General features: G+C 42.6%; 1 protein-coding gene across 1 annotated transcript in view; it reads left to right on the top strand.

Moving 5' to 3' along the window:
- Nucleotides 1-21,151, top strand: part of LOC126184243 (neuronal PAS domain-containing protein 4A) — a 1,173,452-nt gene that overhangs the window by 246,028 nt on the left and 906,273 nt on the right.

Raw genomic sequence — 21,151 nt, 5'->3', positions numbered from 1 at the left:
CAATGTGTAGTTGTTTATCGACCTAAACAATTCATACCTTACAGCAAGAATTAAAGATCGTAACAGCTGTTCAATGTGACTCTCGCAGGTCTCAATGCTTGCATTACAACATAATAAACTGAAGTGTGGAAAGGAAAAAAAAACGTTCTAAGTAACATTTTCTTTTTTGCATAAATGCGTTTTCACAGCTGTCGTGTTCTTGGTACTCTGTTGCAAGTATCAGATCATGGAGAAAATTTTTCAAAGATACGTTACTAGAAGGTGCATAGTCTTTGTACCAAACAGTGCTTCGCTCAGGAGTTCCAAGTGCCACTCCAGTGGATGCAGCTGACACCTTTGATTTTAAAGATGCTGCTGAAACATTGTTGTCGTTACAGGAGGTAAGATTTGCTAATGCAGTGTCTCATACTCATCCATCTCAAGTAGCGATTAAAAGTTCTCACTCTTTAACAGAAAAATGGAAAAATGTCAATGTATTCAAAAGAGCAAAGACCATGGCTGATGTATGCCATGTCGAACATCGTCTGAGAGACAGGCCATGGTTATCAATAGCAAAACAGAAAGACTTGTTGTCAATGTCACCATTTCTTCCTCAATATCACAGTGGGATTTAAAATAAACTTTGCAACGTCTGAATTTAGTTTTGTTATTCTCTTATAAAACTGTAAAAGAAATAAAAAATGGTTTTTGTTGACTACAGTTCTACCAGTTAAAATATTTCTGCTATACTTCTGTACTTGTATTATTACAGACAAAACGCAGTGCCTCTGTATTAGTGGCCCTTGAACAAAAGCTTTGTTATTGGCACTTAGAACTGTTGACATGGCACTTTGAACATTCTGAATAAACTGTTTTCTAATTTACCTCATTATTGTTCGCAATCATGTGGGGTAGACAGCATAATTTTGTGGTACGTTCTCAATTTTTTAGATACAAATAACTTATGTAGAAAGAAGACGCATCGTTTTTTATCCCCCTGATAAATGTGAAATTTAGAACGTTTTCCACTTCCCCTCTTCAATTACCAGCGTCTAACTCTGAGTTTAAACCCATTGGGCCTCATAGCTTACACACGTTGCTACTTCACGAGTACTCACTGTGTTCTTGTAAGTGTGAATTTCACTGGCGTGGTGAAGTATAGTTATCGATGAATCTTCTACCACGCGATCCAAAATCATGTCCTCAGATTCCACCGTCCTGACAACTTCTTCTTGAGAAACTTCTTGGGAAAGAACACGAACGATTTAATTTCCTATCGTTCCCCATTTCAAGCTTTTGCTCCGTTTCTAACATTATCAATGAACTAGGATTCTCTAAACCTGCATACATTTGCTTTAAATGTTAGTGACAACCCGTAGAGATAGTCTTTATAATGGTCTCTGCTTCGAAAATGCCCTGTACCCGATCGTCTCCTTAATTCGATCTCACGGATGGCTTCGCAATGTGGTTAGGTCTCACAACAACATGGTATCGATTAGCACGTGGAAAGCATGCATTGTTTTGCTTAAAAAATGAGAATCTTCTAATAATCTTGAGTCTTTTATTTTGCACATCTGCGCTATGAGAGCAAAAGGCGACGCCTGTAAAAGTTTACAGTGAAATCTTTAGGCTCCATGGTCATTCATCTCAGAGCGAAAAATGAGCTGTATTTTACATAAAATCCAGCTTAGCTACAAATTGGAACTATGTTATCTATACTTGCTAACCAAAGAATGCTCTAATTAATTCTACGCTTGCCCGTGCTCCTTCTTTTGTAATATATCTACACATATTATAAATTTAAGGTTCCCGTCGCGTTTTTTCTGTCTGTATATGAAGGATGATCTCAGGAACTGCGGTACAGCTTGAGAGCTGAAGAGGCGAGGGAGACAATAGTGTTTTTATCTTGGAGTTTGAGGGATTTTAGGATTTGTGACGATGTTTCATGAATTTGAGGAGAGGGTGGTATTTTATAAACTGGTATAGAATCCATGTGTGAGAGAGAAGGCAGGTATGGAAGCAGAGGCGAAACGCACAGCGTTCTAGGACGTGTAAGGAGAGGTAAAATTTTGGTGGCTCGGAGATTCAAGCAATGCTGGCGAAGCTGAGGATGGGTGAGATAAAGCTTTCAGGGTGTAGAGGGCAATAGAAGTGTGTAGTCTCCATTTACGACCTGGTGGCGGTTTTTTCGATTAGTATTCGAGAACAGATATTTTTTTCATTCCAGAAGTGCCCTTTGTGGGAAAAGTTAACCCCGAATTTACAATTTCTGTGACGGGGGTGGAGAAATGTATCTGTTTTGTTTATTTGAATTAAATAATAGTTTTCACGACAGTGAACATACAACATATTCCTTGAATGATAAAGATATATTCTAGAGTGGAGTGTGTGGCGGGGAAAATACGCCCCGTCCCGTATTCTACAATGGGTTGTTGCTTGTTGTTTTGGAGCACTACATGCTGACGTCTGTGCGGGCTGGGAGCTATTATTTGGCAGTCACAGTAATGGAATGTTTAATAAAGCGACGGGACGAAGCCAGCTGGTCTGGAGACGAGCTCATCTGTCAGGGCCCGCTATACATTCACATCAGCGCCGTCTTACGCTTATTACGTCCCCCGCCCCGTCCACCGAATTTATAAATCCCACTCTTACGCGAAGGAGTACATCAACGGGGACGTTATTGCGCCTTAATTCCGTGCATTAACCGAATTCAATTAGATCTCATCCCGGCCGGGCCGAGTTCCGCATCAGTCTCGGCGGACGCCCTTAATAAATCTCCGTCGCCTAATTTAAATACTGGACTGCGCCGCGAAACAGTTAGCGAGTCCGTCTCCTCCTAATTGAATGATGCATTAGAGCGCCTGTGGTTTGGGGCCGGCACGCAATGTGTTCGCTTTTTGCGCCTCGCCGCGCCGCACCTTAGCGCGGCCCGTTGGTTACGCAGGCCGGCGGCGGACCGCTGGTAATGCGCCCACCTGGTCATCCGGAACTCCCCGTGACCGTCCTTCTCAACTGGACAGCCGTACACAACCTCCAGCTCATTCTCCGCAACTGAACTGGTGCACAAAACGCACGACTCTCTCCGAATAAAAATAAGGTAATTACACTGACGTAAATTCAGTGTATTACGCTATGAAGCATCTAACCAATATTTACAAAAATTTTTGGAGACGTCCATCACATAACAGATATTAAATGATTGAACTTCCATTTACTTAGGAATTCACGTCCATTATTAACATTAATATGACTTTGTCTCCCACAATCATGAATACACTCTTGTAATCGTTGTAGTAAGGAAGCAAACAGTCTCCTAATGTCGTTTTGAGGAATTTATTGCCATATCTGAAAGATATTATATGTCAGTTCGTGACCGTCGCTGGCTGGAGATTAATGTGGAAGCATGTGTCTTCCTATTGCATCTCAGATATGCTCTGTGGCTGACAAATCAGAGGACTAGGTTGGCCAGTCAATGATCTGTACATTTCTCGAGGCATTTGTGATGTGAACTGCAGTACTGGGTCTTGCAGTATCTTGCTTGAATAAGTTATTTGGTATATTGATCGCGAAGGGTATAACTATAGGGTTTGCTGTTTTTGTCATATGCTAACGAGGTTTCGCCCATTCTTTAAAAATTCATACATATTATAGAAATGGATGTGTGTGTATGTGTGCGTGTGTGTCTGTTCCACTTTTCCTCCAAAACCACTGGACCGATTTCAACGAAACTTGGTACACATATCCCTTCCCGTCAGGCAACAATCGCTGTGAGGTTGGCTCAAATGGCTCTGAGCACTATAGGACTTAACATCTATGGTCATCAGTCCTAACTAACCTAAGGACATCACACAACACCCAGTCATCACGATGCAGAGAAAATCCCTGACCCCGCCGGGAATCGAACCCGGGAACCCGGGCGCGGGAGCTGTGAGCTTGTTCAGAAGATATAACGTCATAGGGAATGAGATGGGTGAAAAACTGCGGCATCATATATGAAGTTTAAATGTATTACTTCTGTACTACTAACTGTATTCCAAATACATTTCGTAGACAGTATCCACATATGCCACTGAACGTACCTGCAAAATCGTATCACTGTATGACACATAGATTTGGAGATATGACGTCATAAGCACTGAGCTGCGTGAGGAACTGCCACATCGTGCATGACGTTTAAATTTATTACTTCCTTGCTACTAACTCTATTCACAACATATTTCGCTAACAGTAGACACATATGCCGCTGAATGTACTTACACAAGTATATATTTATACAAGACATAATTCAAGAGATATGAAATATAGTTGTGGGGGTCTCTCTCGAGACTGCAATAATTGCAGCCCGTCTACTGGTTTAGTTACTGCACGAGCGTTCACACTACAGAAAAATAAATCTGCATATGTCTCTGTAACAGTTCTGTTCCTGAACTCCCAGAATTTTATTTCAAGATACTTGGGTTTGTTCTGCTGTATAAATTGCACCTTAAAATGCTTTTTAATGAATTGTTAATTCGTCTTAGCTGCTTAAACTTTGCTATTCTTTCGTACTATAAGCTTATTTCGGTGTTACTGCAATTTTCTAGTACAACCTGCAATCATTGTACATGGTACAGATGTCAGTTATATGGTTGTTTAAATAGAGTATCTACAAAGGTATACTTACATTAAGTTGCTCATAACATATGTATACAGGGTGAGTCACTAACTATTGCCGCTTAGAGTAACCCCGAAAATATGACAGTAGCTGAAAAGTTTGTGGAACAAATGTTGCATGGGACAACGGGGGCCATAATATGACGTTGGTTTTTTATTGCTAAGTAGGTTCACGTCAGAGATATGAAGGTTAACTTTGTCTTTTTAAATGGGGTGCTATAGTTTGGTATTTATTTTCTGATAGCGGCTATCGAAACGAATCCTGTGATGTGTAACATTAAGGTCTTCGAAGGTCAACGAAGATCAAAAAAGTGGCATGAATGTCCATTTACAGAAGGTGTTCGAGGTGATGACCATTGGTATCAATGCAGTGCTGCATTCTTCTTGTCATGAATTGAGTGGTATTCCTTATCACTTCGGCACTTATCGAAGCACATGCTCTGACAATTCTCTCTCGTTTATCGTAAATAGTAAATATTCGCTGAATACCGAGTATCCATCTAACGTGCCATTGACATGTAAGCACCATCCGACGGTTTTGCAATACAACATTAATAGGAACGGTAAGACTAGTATCGTCGAACCAATGTGAATGATGTATTCCTTCGAAGAACAATTCGATATTCTTCTCATTTACGGAGAATGCCAACGAACTTCAGTGAGAGCTAGAGACTTTTACACTGAAAGATATCCTCAACGTACTCACCCTACACGTCGTACATTGAAATATGTGTGTGATAAATTGAGAACAACTGGATCTTTAACGCATCGGAAACATATCCAGGAAAGGAAAGTTACTAACGAGGAAACGGAAATTGGTACGCTGTGGCTCGAGATTCTTGTGTTAGTTCGCGTCAAATCGCAAGGGAATTTGGCATGAGCCAGAGTAGTGTTGTTCGTGTTCTGCGTCGTCATAAATATCATCCTTACCATACCAGTCTCCGCCAAGAATTAACTGGTACGGATTGTATGCGTCGCCATGAATTCTGCCGATGGGATCAACTTCAGATACAGACGGATGACACAATTAGTAACTTGATTTTATTTACTGACGAGGCTACATTCACGAACCATGGAAATGTTAATTGGCATAACATGCATTATTGGGCAAATGAAAATCCATGTTGGCTGCGGCAAGTTGCACACCAAAAACCGTGTTCGGTGAATATAAGGTGTGGGAGTCTGGAGGACAGAATTATAGGCCTCTATTTGATCGAAGGAAATCTTAATGGTAGGAATTACATCGCATTCCTGCAGGAAACATTAGGTCTGTTACTGGAAGAAATACCTCAAGGAACAGAATGTGCTGTCAACACGATGGGTGTCCGGCACATTTTTCCCTGATGGCTAGAAATGAGTTGCAGAGACAATTCCCAAATCGTTGGATTGGACGCGGAGGAGATGTGGCGTGGCCGGCTCGTTCGCCAGACTTGTCGCCTCTGGATTTTTTCTTGTGAGGATTTGTAAAAGACATTGTTTATAAAGACATTCCAACTACACCAGAATATGTGCAAGAGAGAATTGTCAGAGCGTATGCTTCGATAAGTGCCGATGTGATAAGGAATGCTACTCAATCCATGATAAGAAGACTGCAGCACGGCATTGATACCAATGGTCATCACTTCGAAGACCTTCTGTAAATGGACCTTGACCTTCAAAGACCTTACCGTTACATATCATTGGATTCGTCTCGATAGCCGCTGTGAGAAAATGAGTACCAGACTACAGCATCCCATTTACAAAAAAACCAAGTTGACCTTCATATTTCTGAAGCAACCCCACCTAACACAAAAAAACCTACGTCCGATTATGGCCCCCGTTGTCCCATGCAACTTTTGTCCGACAAACTTTTCAGCTACTATCATACTTTCGGAGTTATTCTTGGTGGCAATAGTTAGTGACTCACCCTGTATATTGCATCTGTTTCTGGTGGCTATTTTCTTGCTGTTTCATATTTTTCACAATTACGTATTTTCGCAAGATTTGATAGTTGGTTCTATTTTGACATCTTATTAACTTGATCCAGGTTTATTTACGTTAGATTGTTATAACGTGTTTATATAGTGGATTTGTATATAATCATAATTTTCTTGCTGTCTTATACTGTGAATAATTACGTATTTTTCGTAAGATTTGGCGGTTGTTTCTACAGTGATAGTTTTTTATATGTTATGAAAAATACATAATTATTCACAATATAGGACAGCAAGAAAATTACGACCATATACAAATCCAGTGTATAAACACGTTATAACAACCTAACGTAAGTAAACCTGGATTAAGTCAACAATCTGTCAAATAGAAGCAACTATCAAATTTTATGAAAAATACATAACTGTCCATACTAAAAAACAGAAAATAGCGACCAGACACAGATGCAGTATGTACACACGTTATGAACAATTTAACGTAAGTACACCTCTGTACATATTCTATGTAAATTACCATCTAATTGATGACACCTATATTATGTATTATGGTTGCAGGTTGTACTAGAAAATGGAAATAAAGCCGAAATAATATTATAATACGAAATAATAATGAACTCTAAGTAGATAATATGAATTAACTATTCATTAAAATGTTATACTGTGTCCTATATTACTCTGCAGGCCCTACAATGGAAAATTGATAAAATGTTTTTGTTAATAGAGTCCATAGACACCAAAAGCCTTCTGCTGAGGCTTGTATTAAAATATGAAGTCTAATAGAATTCTATAGGCTATTACAGATTCAGCTGCCTACTTTTGTATAAAAAACTTAGCTGGAAAATAATTAATGGGAGTAAGTAATTGTACAATACAATATGCGTAAATTCTGAGGCATTCTGAGCAACATCTACTTTCGCGCTATTTATAACTCATCTGTTCTTATGCGATTTTCTGAGGATTCTCGAGAAATGTAGTCAGTCTACTAAGACGATTGTTCACAAAACATTTGTACAGCCCATCCTAGAATATTGCTCAAGAGTATAGAACTCACACCAGAAAGGTCTAACAAAGTTTACTGAATGTATACAAAGACAGGCAGCAGGAATGGTCACACGCTCGTCTGACTCACAGGAAAGGGTCATAGCAATACTGAAAAAATCTGAACTGGCAGACACTTGCAGACAAACATCAACTATACTGCGAAAGCTGATTCACAAAGTTTAAACAACAATATTAAGTGAGGAGTTATGAATATGCTACACACCCTGCGCATTTCTCCAGTAGTGGTCGCGAAGAAATGATTAGGCTCGTAACAGTGGGCACAAATGCATTTAAGCAATAATTTTTCTTTTACCCCATACGTGATTGGAATATGAAGAGACCCTAACGTATTGTATAGTTCGAAGTACCCTCTGCGATGGACTTGTCAGTGGTTTCGCAAGGAGTGGATGAAGATGAACAGTTTATTCGTAATAGAACTCGTTCATCTACCTTAAATACATCTTCTGGATTCCGCGGTTGCAGGATAACATTGCAGCCTAGTCACCAAGGTCGTGGGTCATAGCTCCGACTCAGGTGTGGATATGGACTTCAAATGTAACTATAGGAAGATTTGGAGTAAACGTCACATCGATGAAGAGGTAATTACAAACTCAACACAAGCTCAGTTTGGGAGGAGGTGGAAACATACCGGCTGTGTCCTTTGAAACGTTCCTTCCATCCGTTATTCGGAACTGCCGCAGCATCGCGAGAAACCACACTTGTGGCCGGGATCAGAGTACACCCAGTCTTAGAGTTGTGGGACGCACGAGACGGACTACGCAACGCACTGCTCCGCGGATTTAGTCGGATACGTTTATTAGTGGACCCGCATTAGTTGTATGTACTGCTACATTTACAGATCAGCCTAAGTAAGGATCGCCAGCCTCGCTTAAACCCGAGAGACAGGACTGAACTTCACAATTCAGAAGTCAATAGCTAAAAGCCCAGTTTCTACCTAATTACTTTCAGATAGGTTTCTCAGGTCCGACCGCTGGACTGGGAAGATTCACCACTAACAGTTCAGTGAATCACCTTCAACTGGGTATTTGAAGTTGCAGTTTATAATTACCCTAACAATCAAACGGGAACACAGTTCAATGTCAACAGAGAAAATGTCACGCAAAAATCATCACATTCAGATTTGTACTGATACAAATGAAGTTCATTGGTATCGAATAACTCGAACCATGTCCGTCACTTTCTATCTAATCAACACTTCCATCTATCTTAAATATCCACGTTTCCTCAGAGTTCTTAACGTTCAAGTCCACACTTTTTACTTCTCACTGCTGGCAGAGCATAACAGCAAAATTCATAAGCAGTAAGCGTCACCCGCGTACGGGAACGCACTTAGGATTCTGTCAATCTTCTACAGTCCGTCCCGTGACTGATCACGAAGCATCACCTATTCGCGACTTCCGAAATACACAAAGAAACACCTCCAGCCCAGAGGGCACACGAGCTCCTCACTCCACGAGGCTCGCTGGCCGACTTCCTCGATTTCGTGAGCCCCCACCACTTAACGATAATATTTAAAATGTAGTCTTTTCAGCCAGTCAGAAAACAAGAGCATAAAGTGGGCACTGTCATTGAACGTTCACCTCTTCCCTGTTACGGCGCTCCTGAAAGGTGCTACCCCCTGGCCCGTTTCTGCAACAACCGTCATGGGGAAATTTCTCTCCTTATGAAATCAACCGTTTAGAAGGATTAGGGAAAATACAACCCATCCTCATCAGGCTGAACAAAATCCCCTTCCTCTGACTTCCGGATAATGGCTGGGGCGGCCACCGTACCGAAACAGGGATACAACACCTCGACGGCTTGGAAACGATGTGTTACAGCTTTCCAAAGGAATCATTCATCTTAAGCTATTTAGGGAAGTTACGGGAAACACAAATTTGGAGGGGTGGGATGTGAATGCGTGTCGGAACAGTGTATATCCTCACAATATACCAAAATGAAAGTTAATGAAAACGTGAAATTCTGTCATAAAGTGGGCATGTGCCTTCTACGTACATTGTCAGCCCACAAAAGATGACAGACTTCTAAAAAATGACAATGAGCTTGCTGTATATTCAGGACTTCAAACGCCAGTTTTCATTAAAACGAAAAATACAGTTTGTTTTCGGTCGTCTGCACTATAACACTACCGCACTGCAAACAGAACAGCTATCTCCTGGAGATATCAGAAACTTCTATCTGTATAATTTGGACAGAAGGGGAAAAGACAAATGATTACGTACATTTACGACCACCACACGGTGCCCCAACATACTGGGATAAAATCTAAACCTCCCCATAGCGTCACATGGAATACGGTACCCTTGGTATATCTGGGAGGAGTAGCCATGTCTAACACCGGATTTCATCCTCCGCATTCTTTTAATTTTCTTATATATTGACAGGAACACCGAAAAGACATTCATCAAAGCCGTGGATCGAGATGGCAAAGTTGTCAAGACTCTGGTATTGTATTGGGAAGGAGATGGTGACAAACCTGCGTCCATTCACCGTGAATCAGCTTCCGCACTGTTTCACTGAACTATTAAAGCTGATTGCATCTAGCACAGGCCCATTAAATGATCACCAGAAGCACCTTTAGGTCGAAGGGGTTGACACAGTGATCGTTGAAATGTGTGGGATAACTAGTACACTTCAATTCCTCGGTGGTAGGGAGATACTTGTTCGTCTTCTCTTATTAACAGACTACACTCTGGTTCAAATGGCTCTGAGCACTATGGGACTTAACTGCTGTGGTCATCAGTCCCCTAGAACTTAGAACTACTTAAACCTAACTAACCTAAGGACATCACACACATCCATGCCCGAGGCAGGATTCGAACCTGCGACCGTACCAGTCGCGCGGTTCCGTACTGAGCGCCTAGAACCGCGAGACCACCGCGGCCGGCGACTACACTCTGGCTGAGATATGGTGCAGCCTTAGTCATTCCATGAAGATCTCGTGTAATTGAAGATCTGTTGACTGTCATGTATTCAACACCGGTATTGATGTATCCCAGTAGGAGCAGTTCACGGAGCGGATTTTCCGGGGCCGAATGTTTCGCAATATTTCACCTACAGCCTACGAGTTGAGGAAGGGTAAAATAGGTGATTCGAGCTGACTCTTTTTCATTTCGCCAGACGCTGTTGAAACATTTGGATACCAATACGTTCAGAAATTATCATATTTATGTGTGCTTCAGAGCGATTAGAAAAGAGAGAAGAAAAATTTGTTTAAAACGTCAAACTTCACAACAGTGAGTTACGTATAAAACTGGTTTTTTGTTTGATAGGCTCAAGCTGATTTTGTTTTGTAAGAGCATGTAATTGTTCGAAGGGTACGGAATTATTGTTTTGTAAGAGGATGTAACTGTTCGAAGGTTGCGGAGAGGTTTGATGATCGCAACTGAATTTAAAGGAACAAGTATATTATTAGGAAAGCGGGAAAAATTAATAATTTTGCATTTATCCACATTTAAAGGGAGTCATCATTTAGTAACTTCTAGAAATTGTGCTCAAGTCTTTCTGCATTACGTTAAGATCGTCTGACGACGACACTTCCCTGTACGCAGTACTACAGTCAGCGAATAAGATAGTTTGTTCATTTCATTTTAGTGTATTCTTACAAAATTTTTCGTCGGTCTATCGGTTTCGGTAAGTGGTGATCATCTTCAGATCTGCAGAAAGAAAGAGAAACCAAATACATGTAATGGATAATCTAAATCTTGAACACAATAAATTACGACATAATGATTAGGTATTACTTCCATAAATACAGAATATATGAGCTTCAAAATGTAACGATGCGTAAAGGCTTAAAACATATCCTAATACACGGTCCAGTCACTTTAATGTAACCATCACTTATATTCGACGTCGAGGTGCAATAACCACTTGGAGATGGCAGGTGGTAACACTAGCAGTGGAGGGTATATAAAGAGTGTCTGGGGTCCGAGGAAAACAGTGCAATCGTTATCGTAATGTGGAAGCGCAGCTATTTATCTGGCGTCCAAAAGGGCATGATCATTGGCTTTCGGGCCAAGGGTGGAAGCATTTCCGAAACGGCTAAGTCTGTAAGCTATTTATTTGTCGTCGTGGTTAAGGTATACGGTGCATGGAAAAATGGCGCTATGATAGTGGTGAAGGACAGGTACAGAGATGTGTACGTGCGAACAGATGTTGAACTATTGAGCAACTGGCTGACCAAATCAACCGAGGGGCTACCAACAGTGTCTCCCCAACGATCGTTCAGCGAACGTTGTTGCGTATGGGTCTCCGCAGCAAGCGGCTGCTCCATGCCCCTATGCTGACTGCTGTTCATTGGCGACGAAGGCTGGAATTTACACGCAAATACAGCAACTAAGCTTTCACAGAGTGGCGACAGGTGGCCTTTTCAGATGAACCACATTTTATGCTGCGTCGGACAGATGGCCTTTGGCGTGAACGGCGTGAAAGGTCTAAAAGCAAAGAAAGAGGGGGCTTTGTGGTTTTTGGAATGTTTTCGTGGCGTTCGCTGGGTGATCTCGTCATTCTGGATGGCACAATGGATCAACACAAGTATGAATATATCCTTGGGGACCATGTCCACCCCTACATGCACTTCGTTTTTTCTCGGCATATTGACATCTACCAGCAGGACAATGCAATGTGCCACACAGCTCACAATGTATGTGCGTGGTTCGAAGAGCACCAGGATGCGTATACCGTACACTCCTGGCCACCAAATTCTCCGGATTTAAACCCAATCGAGAGTTAGTAGGACCATCTCAATCGGACTCTACGCGCCATGGATCATCAAACGAGAAATCTAGCTCAGCTGGCCACGGTACTGGAGTCGGCACGGCTCCACATTCTTGTCGGTACCTTACAGAATCTCAGAGACTCCCTTCTTGCACATCTCGCAGCGGTCCATACTGCAAAAGGCGGTTATTCAAACTTTTGACAGGTGGTCACATTAATGTGACTGAACAGTGCTTAAACTGCCCCACAAAAACAGTGAAGCACTCAGAGACATGGCCGGATGTCAATACAACTTCGACAACACGCAAACCTTCGACGATTCTGTAAATGATTAGAGCTGAAATTCTCTGTGACGGGTAGATTGGCCACCAGAGTGCATTAGTGTTTTCCGTGTTTAGTGTTGTTACCAAACATGGTAGGGTATAAAAGGGACGTGACCAGAGTTAGATGTTGAGTGATCACTGTGAAGGACATGAAGATGATGTGTCACACATGGTTATCAGCGCCTGAAAGACTTTGGATAGGCTTTACTGCTGATCTCCATTTGGGTGTCTGGTCGAATCGTGCAGTAACCAGATTTGTGTGGCATACTGATGTAATAGTGGCTCGATGTTGGACAGCATGGGAACGTGAGGGCAGCCAGATTCGTCGTCTACGTTGTGGTCGCCCACGTTTTACCGCCACAGGGGAGTATTGCCGTATTGTGCAGCAAACACATCGTAACGCCGTCACACCCGCGCTTGCCATCCGAGAAAAAGCGGTGGACTCCCGGCAACACTCTGTTTCATCTCTCACCATTGTTCGGAGAGCAGCAGCCGGACTGCGGAACTGCGCTGCTGGTAACATCACAACACAAACGGCTATGTTTGTAGTGGCGCCACGACCGGGAAGCATGGGCTGCTGATGAATGGTGTTGCACTGTGATGAGCGATGAATCGCAGCTCTGCACTACCCCGGATCTACGGATGACAATCCTCGGCGAGTACAGGGATGATGGCATGGTGAGAGGTCTCAATCTTTCATTGTTTTAGAGAGGCAGAGCTTCGTTAATCCCAGCATAATCGTGTGGGGATCCATCTGTAATGACTACGGTTCACGACTGGTAGTGTGTGAGTGAATTCTGGCGGCACTACGATACGTCACGGACATCCTGCGTCTATCTCTATGACCCGTCTGAGTGATGTTGAGGTATTCCTGTGGCCAGAGAGACCCCAAGATCTGTTCCAGCTCGGACGTCAGATCCGTCCCTGTGCCAGTAACCAGGATATAAACGACCAGTAGCAACAGCCTCAGGAGAGGATATAGCGTCCTTATGACACTCTTCCCAACCGAATCAGTGCATGTGTCCAGGTCAGGGGAGGTGGAGGGTGCAACGTCATACTGATAAATGGGTCCATACTGTCAAGTTATTTGTAAATGTGATTTGGTATATTGGAATAACATCACGTACTCTCTCAACCTGTAAAGTTTCATTTCGTTTCCTCTTCCTGATCTGTGTGCTTCATTGCTTTTGCCAGGCAGTGTATTCGCCAAGAGATACAAACAAAGTTAGATAGGTATCATCGAACAGAACTAAAATATGTTGCGAACGAGATAGATCTGAAGACGGTCACCATCGACTAAAATCGGTAGTCTGGAGACCATTTTCGTAATCATTGACTGGAATGAAAGAAACAAATTCTGTTCTTAACCGCAACTATGTCGCCACTTGTCAATCTCACATTTTCGTAATCATTGACTGGAATGAAAGAAACAAATTCTGTTCTTAACCGCAACTATGTCGCCACTTGTCAATCTGACAGTACTGTAATCATATATCATAAATCGGTCATTTGTATTTGAGGCTTTAGAGTCCTATTACACTTCATGTGCACACACTTGTTATTATTTTCGTTTCTGTTGAACATCCACCAACTAGCTGACTGGCTACTAATCAAAAAGTGATTGTAGACTTTTTTTCTAGAGATAGGTAGGATTGTGCTTCATTTCCATTCAGTGGGATGTTTCTGGTTCGCGAGGGAAAAATTAAATACGTACGAGAATGGTATTATGTTCTCAGAGCAATTCTCGAACAAGAAAACTTAATGTTGCCATTGCAGTTGGTCAGAAGTGCAATTTTTTTCTAGCGACAAATCCGTCAAAATCCTTTCCCAGTCCTTGCCGAAGGTGGAAATCTGTATCGTATAAAGTTACCTCAGTATCGATACTACATTCTGGTCAAAGTTACTTGTTATTACAAGTTTGTCAAGTGACGTTACAGTGTTGCCACAACAAGCGTTAAGTATTCCCCTTTTAAGACTGACAACAGGAATTTAGTTGTCATCAGGGGCAGAACGCGATTTTGCACGCTGCCAGCCGGCGACAATTAAATGGACCACTCGTAGAGCTCTATATAAGGGTACAATGTACACCATACGTTTAGTGCGTGATGGTGGATACCCGGGAAATCTTTTACTGTGTTGACAGCCTGGTGTGTAGCGTAGACCGAGGTTAGTTTACTTTGAAAGGTGATAATTTACTTCTGAACGGTCGAAGCTAACGAATGTGAGTAAAGTTTGTGGTAACAGATTGCTGATTACCAATCTTATGATAGAGGGACAAATAGTGTCGTATGGTGTTGTGTTTTTCTTCTACTTTCACTTCACTCTTCTCGCTTTCTCCCTTTCCTACTTTTTTCAGTTAATATAGGTGTGGAATTTAGTTGTGGGTTTTAATATTACGTATTCAGTGTCAAACTGAAATGTGTAGACCATATCTATCGGCGTTAGAATCACAAGACGGCTGAGTCTTATTTACAGAAGTAAATGATGAATAAAAGTGAATGTGGTAACAGACTGATCTGTAGCGTAGTGTGACGTGCACATTTGCGTCATACTTACCACTCTTAGGTATATTTAACATACATTCAGAAAACCTATATTTGATGATGGACAAGTCTCCTATGAGTATTTTGATGCATATTATGTACATACTACATAAACTACGAAAAATGGTCTAGAGGTTGTCTGCTCCATAACTTTTACCCACCGCACTTCTCGAACACTGCAAGGGAACTGGTGATAAGTTGTGGCGCATTGACAACCAAGGATATTCGCTTGTGGCGTCGAGAGGTTTCTCTGAAAGAATCCAGTTGCGAGGAGTGGAATGTCAACTGAGAAGTAATTTTAATCGGACTATACGAAGAGCGCGGACGCAAGTGAGACGCTGAGAAGAGCCGCCGTCGTTAGCACTTGTCGCCGCAGGCCAGTTGATCACCCGACACTTTATCTCCGCTCGTAATTAGTGAGGCGCGCCTGCTGCGTCATCTCCAACATGTGTTCCAGGTGTGAAGCGGCCGAATCCCCTGCTCACCTTTTTACCACCTCCTCCGCTTCGTTCGCGCCGCCATACTCCCGAGCCCCCTTCAGTTCCTCCGGAGGAATATTATGAAGGAATCCCGTCATAAAACTTTTGTACACATTAGTTTTGTGTGCGTCGCTTTTTAGCTACGCCTTTTCTATACATTACATGATTGATGACGTTTTAAGAAGAGGATGCGGGGGAGACGGCCCCAGTAATTTGTCAAGTCGGGAACTACGGAGAGCGGTCTGCCCGCGCCCCGCGCCGCGCTCTAAGAGAGAGATTATTTGCTAGACAATTAAGTTGCGTCCCGGTCGGCCGTATTCCGAGCCGCGAGCCCGCGGCCCAAGATGGATAACATTACCCTCGCTGGCCCGCGGGTCGTCTAGAAATTACGGCGCTCTCGTCAAAAAGTCCGCTCTCGGTAATGTACTCCGCGATGCTATCTGCCCTAACGAGCGGTATTCGTTTTGAGTGCGGCTGCTCGCCTGCACCCGCTCTCTTAAATACCGGCGCGGAGCCGACAGTCATGGCGTTTGATTCACACTGTCTGGCCAGCCACTGGTCCTAAGCCTTGCTCTCCCAGGACCGACTAGACCGATCTCACACTCTCGAATGCCGAGACGCAAGATGATGGCCTGAAAACCAGTAGAGAAGTGCTATAAATACTGTTCATACTTGTTATGAAGACGCAACGCGCTAGATTTAGGAAAATTAGAATCTGTATTTGTATTCATACTCCGCAAGCCTCAGTACAGCTTCTTAGATGAGGAGACGCCTGTGACGCTATGTGTTTGAGACTTACCTCGATTTCAGCTTGAAAAACGTAATGGATCTATATCTGCATAGAGGGTCTATACAAGGGCGATGTACTTGAGGACAATATTATGGAAATGGAAGAGGATGTAGATGAAGATGAAATGGGAGATATGATACTGCGTGAAGAGTTTGACAGAGCACTGAAACACCGGAGTCGAAACAAGGCCCCGGGAGTGGACAACATTCCATTATAACTGTTGTGACTTGGCAAGACAGCCAAGCCACTATGATTGGTAGCCGAAAAGCACGCGTTTAAGCTCACGCAGGCTGGCGTGAGGTCTGGAACAGGACAATGTAATTAACATAGCCAATAAGGTACGTTACTGCTGGAATACTTAACTTTAATCCATAATTGGTGAACATCGGTCTGACGGTACATGCATCACAAGATAAATAGCAAATGATAATGGCGCCTTGCTAGGTCGTAGCAAATGACGTAGCTGAAGGCTATGCTAACTATCGTCTCGGCAAATGAGAGAGTAATTTGTCAGTGAACCATCTCTAGCAAAGTCGGCTGTACAACTGGGGCGAGTGCTAGGAAGTGTCTCTAGACCTGCCCTGCCGTGTGGCGGCGCTCGGTCTGCTATCACTGACAGTGGCGACACGCGGGTCCGTCGTATACTAACGGACCGCGGCCGATTTAAAGGCTACCACCTAGCAAGTGTGGTGTCTGACGGTGACACCACAATAACTACTGACAGCATTGGGAGAGCCAGTCCTGACAAAACTCTACCATCTGGTGAGCAAGATGTATGAGACAGGCGAAATTCCCTCAGACTTCAAGAAGAATATAACAAATTCCAATCTCAAAGAAAGCAGGTGTTGACAGGTGTGAAAATTACCGAACTATGAGTTTAATAAGTCACAGCTGCAAAATACTGACGCGAATTCTTTACAGACGAATGGAAAAACTGCTGGAAGCCGACCTCGGGGAAGATCAGTTTGGATTCCGTAGAAATGTTGGAACACGTGAGGCAATACTGACCCTACGACTTATCTTAGAAAACAGATAAAGGAAAGGCAAACTTACGTGTCTAGCATTTGTAGACTTAGAGAAAGCTTTTGACAATGTTGACTGGAATACTCTCTTTCAAATTCTAAAGGTGGCAGGGGTAAAATACAGGGAGCGAAAGGCTATTTACAATTTGTACAGAAACCAGGTGGTAGTTATAAGAGTCGAGGGACATGAAAGGGAAGCAGTGGTTGGGAAGGGAGTGAGACAGGGTTGTAGTCTCTCCCCGATGCTATTCAATCTGTATATTGAGCAAGCAGGAAAAGAAACAAAAGAAAAGTTCGTAGTAGGTATTAAAATCCATGGAGAAGAAATAAAAACTTCGAGGTTCGCTGATGATATTGTAATTCTGTCAGAGACAGCAAAGGACTTGGAAAAGCAGTTGAACGGAATGGACAGTGTCTTGAAAGGAGGGTATAAGATGAACATCAACAAAAGCAAAACGAGGATAATGGAATGTAATCGAATTGAGTCGGGTGATGCTGAGGGAATTAGATTAGGAAATGAGACACTTAAAGTAGTAAATGAGTTTTGCTATTTGGGAAGCAAAATAACTGATGATGGTAGAAGTAGAGAGGATATAAAATGTAGACTGGCAATGGCAAGGAAAGCGTTTCTGAAGAAGAAAAAATTGTTAACATCGAGTATAGATTTAAATGTCAGGAAGTCGTTTCTGAAAGTATTTGTATGGAGTGTAGCCATGTATGGAAGTGAAACATGGACGATAAACAGTTTGGACAAGAAGAGAATAGAAGCTTTCGAAATGTGGTGCTACAGAAGGATGCTGAAAATTAGATGGATAGAGCACATAACTAATGAGGTGGTACTAAATAGAACTGGGGAGAACAGGAGTCTGTGGCACAACTTGGCTAGAAGAAGAGATCGGTTGGTAAGAGGCATGTTCTGAGGCATCAAGGGATCACCAATTTAGTATTGGAGGGCAGCGTGGAGGGTAAAAATCGCAGAGGGAGACCAATAGATGAATACACTAAGCAGATTCAGAAGGATGTAGGCTGCAGTAGGTACTGAGAGATGCACAGGATAGAGTACCACGGAGAGCTGCATCAAACCAGTCTCAGGACTGAAGACCATAACAACACAACATACTCCACCATGCAGTGTATTGCGGAGAGTACCATGTACCACAACTAGTCGTTTTCCTTCCCTTTCCAATCGCAAATGGAGCGAGGGAAAACGACTGTCTATACACATCCGCACAGCTCCTAATTTCTGTTATCCTGTCTTCGTGGTCGTTATGAGAAATGTACGTAGGTGACATTAGAATCGTCCTGCAGTCAGCCGCAAATGCCGTTTCTACAGATTTTATGAACAGTATTTCGCGAAAATGACATTGTCTTCCCTCTGTGGATTCCTATTTGAGTTCACGAACCATCTCCGTAATACTCACGTGGTTTCAGAACCTCCCGGTCACAAATATAGCAACAAACCCCTTGATTGCTTCGATATTTTCCTTTAATCTGACCCGCCAGTGATCCCACGCACTCGAACAGTACCCAAGAATGGGTTGTAACAATGTTCTTTACGCGATCTCTACAAATGAGGTACATTTATATAGATTTCTCCCAATAAAACGATGTCGACCTTACGTGCTCGTTCCATTCATACCACTTTGGAACGATTAAATTACATGTGTCTGTATTTGGAGCAAGCTGCCATTCAGCGAAGAAGATGAACATTGTAAGTCATCCCGTATCCTTCTACAGTCACGTAACGACGACACCATCCTGTTTCTGCAGCGTCATCTGCAAACAATAGCAGATTGCTGCTCACCCTATCCGCCAGATAGTTTGTGTATATGGAGGACAAGTGCGGTCCTATCACACTTGCCTGGGGAATTCCTAACGATACCGAACAGCCGCCATTATAGATAACAGACTAGATTCTATAGTTTAAGAAGTCTTCAAGACTCAAGTACATAGGAGCCGACTACGTACGCTCGTGCCTTCGTTAACAGTCAAATGCTTTCCGGAAGTCTAGGAATATGCAGGATGGTCAGGAATAGTCTGAAAAGCTTTTAAGAATGCTGCAGCGTAGGTTGTGCAGATAAATTATTCTTAAGAAAAAAATTCCATACGTTGCGCCGTTTCCGAATTATTATCAGTTAAAGTGAGCCTTTTTCAGAAATGATTATTTCAAGCTGAGAAAAACAAACTAATCTCACGTTTAGCTACACGGTTGTCAAGCTGCTTGAATTTGCGCGCGCAGAAACCTAATAGGTTAACTGCTACGTAGTCATTCCCCTTCCTGTTCCGCGGTTGTCTATACGACTCTGTACGAGTTGCAATTTTGTCCTTACGGTCCTCACGCGAGCTGAATGTCAAGTCAGCATAATCGTTCTGAAGTCTGTCGCAAGCGCCAGTCTTCTTAAACTACGTCAATAACTTTTCATGGAAAGATCGTATTCTTCCCTCCAGGGTTACCATTAAAGGTCTCGGGGCATTTCCGTTAAAATTCTCGTACTCATCAAGCCGACTGGTAACAAATCTAACAGCACACCTCTGAAATGCTTCGATGTCTTCCTATAGTCCGACATTAAGGGGATTCCAAATACTCCATCAATACTCGTGAATGGGTCACAAAAACGTGGTGTACACGATCTACGTTGTATGTGGGCTACAATTTCCCAGAACTCTCTCAGTAAACCATTCACCTTCCCTACTGCTGACTTAGTGCTCATTCCATTTCACGTCGTGTCGCAACATTATGCCTAAATATTTAACCGGCGTGACAGAGTCAAGTAGCATACTATTAACAGTGTACTCGAATATATTGCCAATGTCTACTTCACCCACCTACAATTATTTACCTTTCTTCACATTTAAGCAAGCAACCATACAGTACACCACATAACATTTCTGCCCAGGTCATTCTCAATTCCCCTTCTGCCATTCATCGCTAGACTTCTCCGTGTATAGTATCGTCGTCACCGATAATCTCAGATTACAGTCCATTCAATCCGGCAAATCGTTTATTTACGCTTCCCTGGGTTACTACAGGCATTACCTTTCTCTCCGATCAATACTCGCCGTTCAGAACAACGTGCTGGGCTCTATTACTCAAAACGTCGGCGAGATAGTCACTTATTTACAAACCTATTCGATAAATAATTGCGCAGGCTTCCGTGGCGAGAGTCAGTTTACATAAAAGTTTTCTAAATATGGTCTCCCGTCATAATGTAAGAAACTATATTGGAGAAACCAATGTGTCGTGTACGGTTGCAGTGGCCTTCTTCTGGGGCTACTGAGTCGTCTGTGTCCCCTAGACCTACAAGAAGGCCACTGCAGCCGTGGTCGATACGTTGGTTTCTCCAGTATAGTTTATGTACCTTATGACACGAGATCATGCTTAGAAAACTTATGTGTCAACTATTTCAAGTACTCGGAAAATGACAGCCTGTAATGTGATACATTATGCATTAGTCAACATGAGAAGAAATGTGCTAAACGTGAGAGAAACTTACCAGAAGAGACAGGAAAATTCGTCAAGACGCGTCATTTTCCTCAGCAAGCACTTGTTTAAGTTCCGACCAAATATATCTGTGGATTAATTTGTGCAATACGCCTTGAGCACAAAGATGAGCTATTGTCCTGTCCTCTTCTTACGTTCTAGTGTTTCA

The sequence above is a fragment of the Schistocerca cancellata genome, chromosome 4 (assembly GCF_023864275.1).
Source record: "Schistocerca cancellata isolate TAMUIC-IGC-003103 chromosome 4, iqSchCanc2.1, whole genome shotgun sequence".
NCBI lineage: Eukaryota > Metazoa > Arthropoda > Insecta > Orthoptera > Acrididae > Schistocerca > Schistocerca cancellata.
Note: the sequence above shows the minus strand (reverse complement) of the source record. Positions and strands in the feature narration are given on the sequence as shown.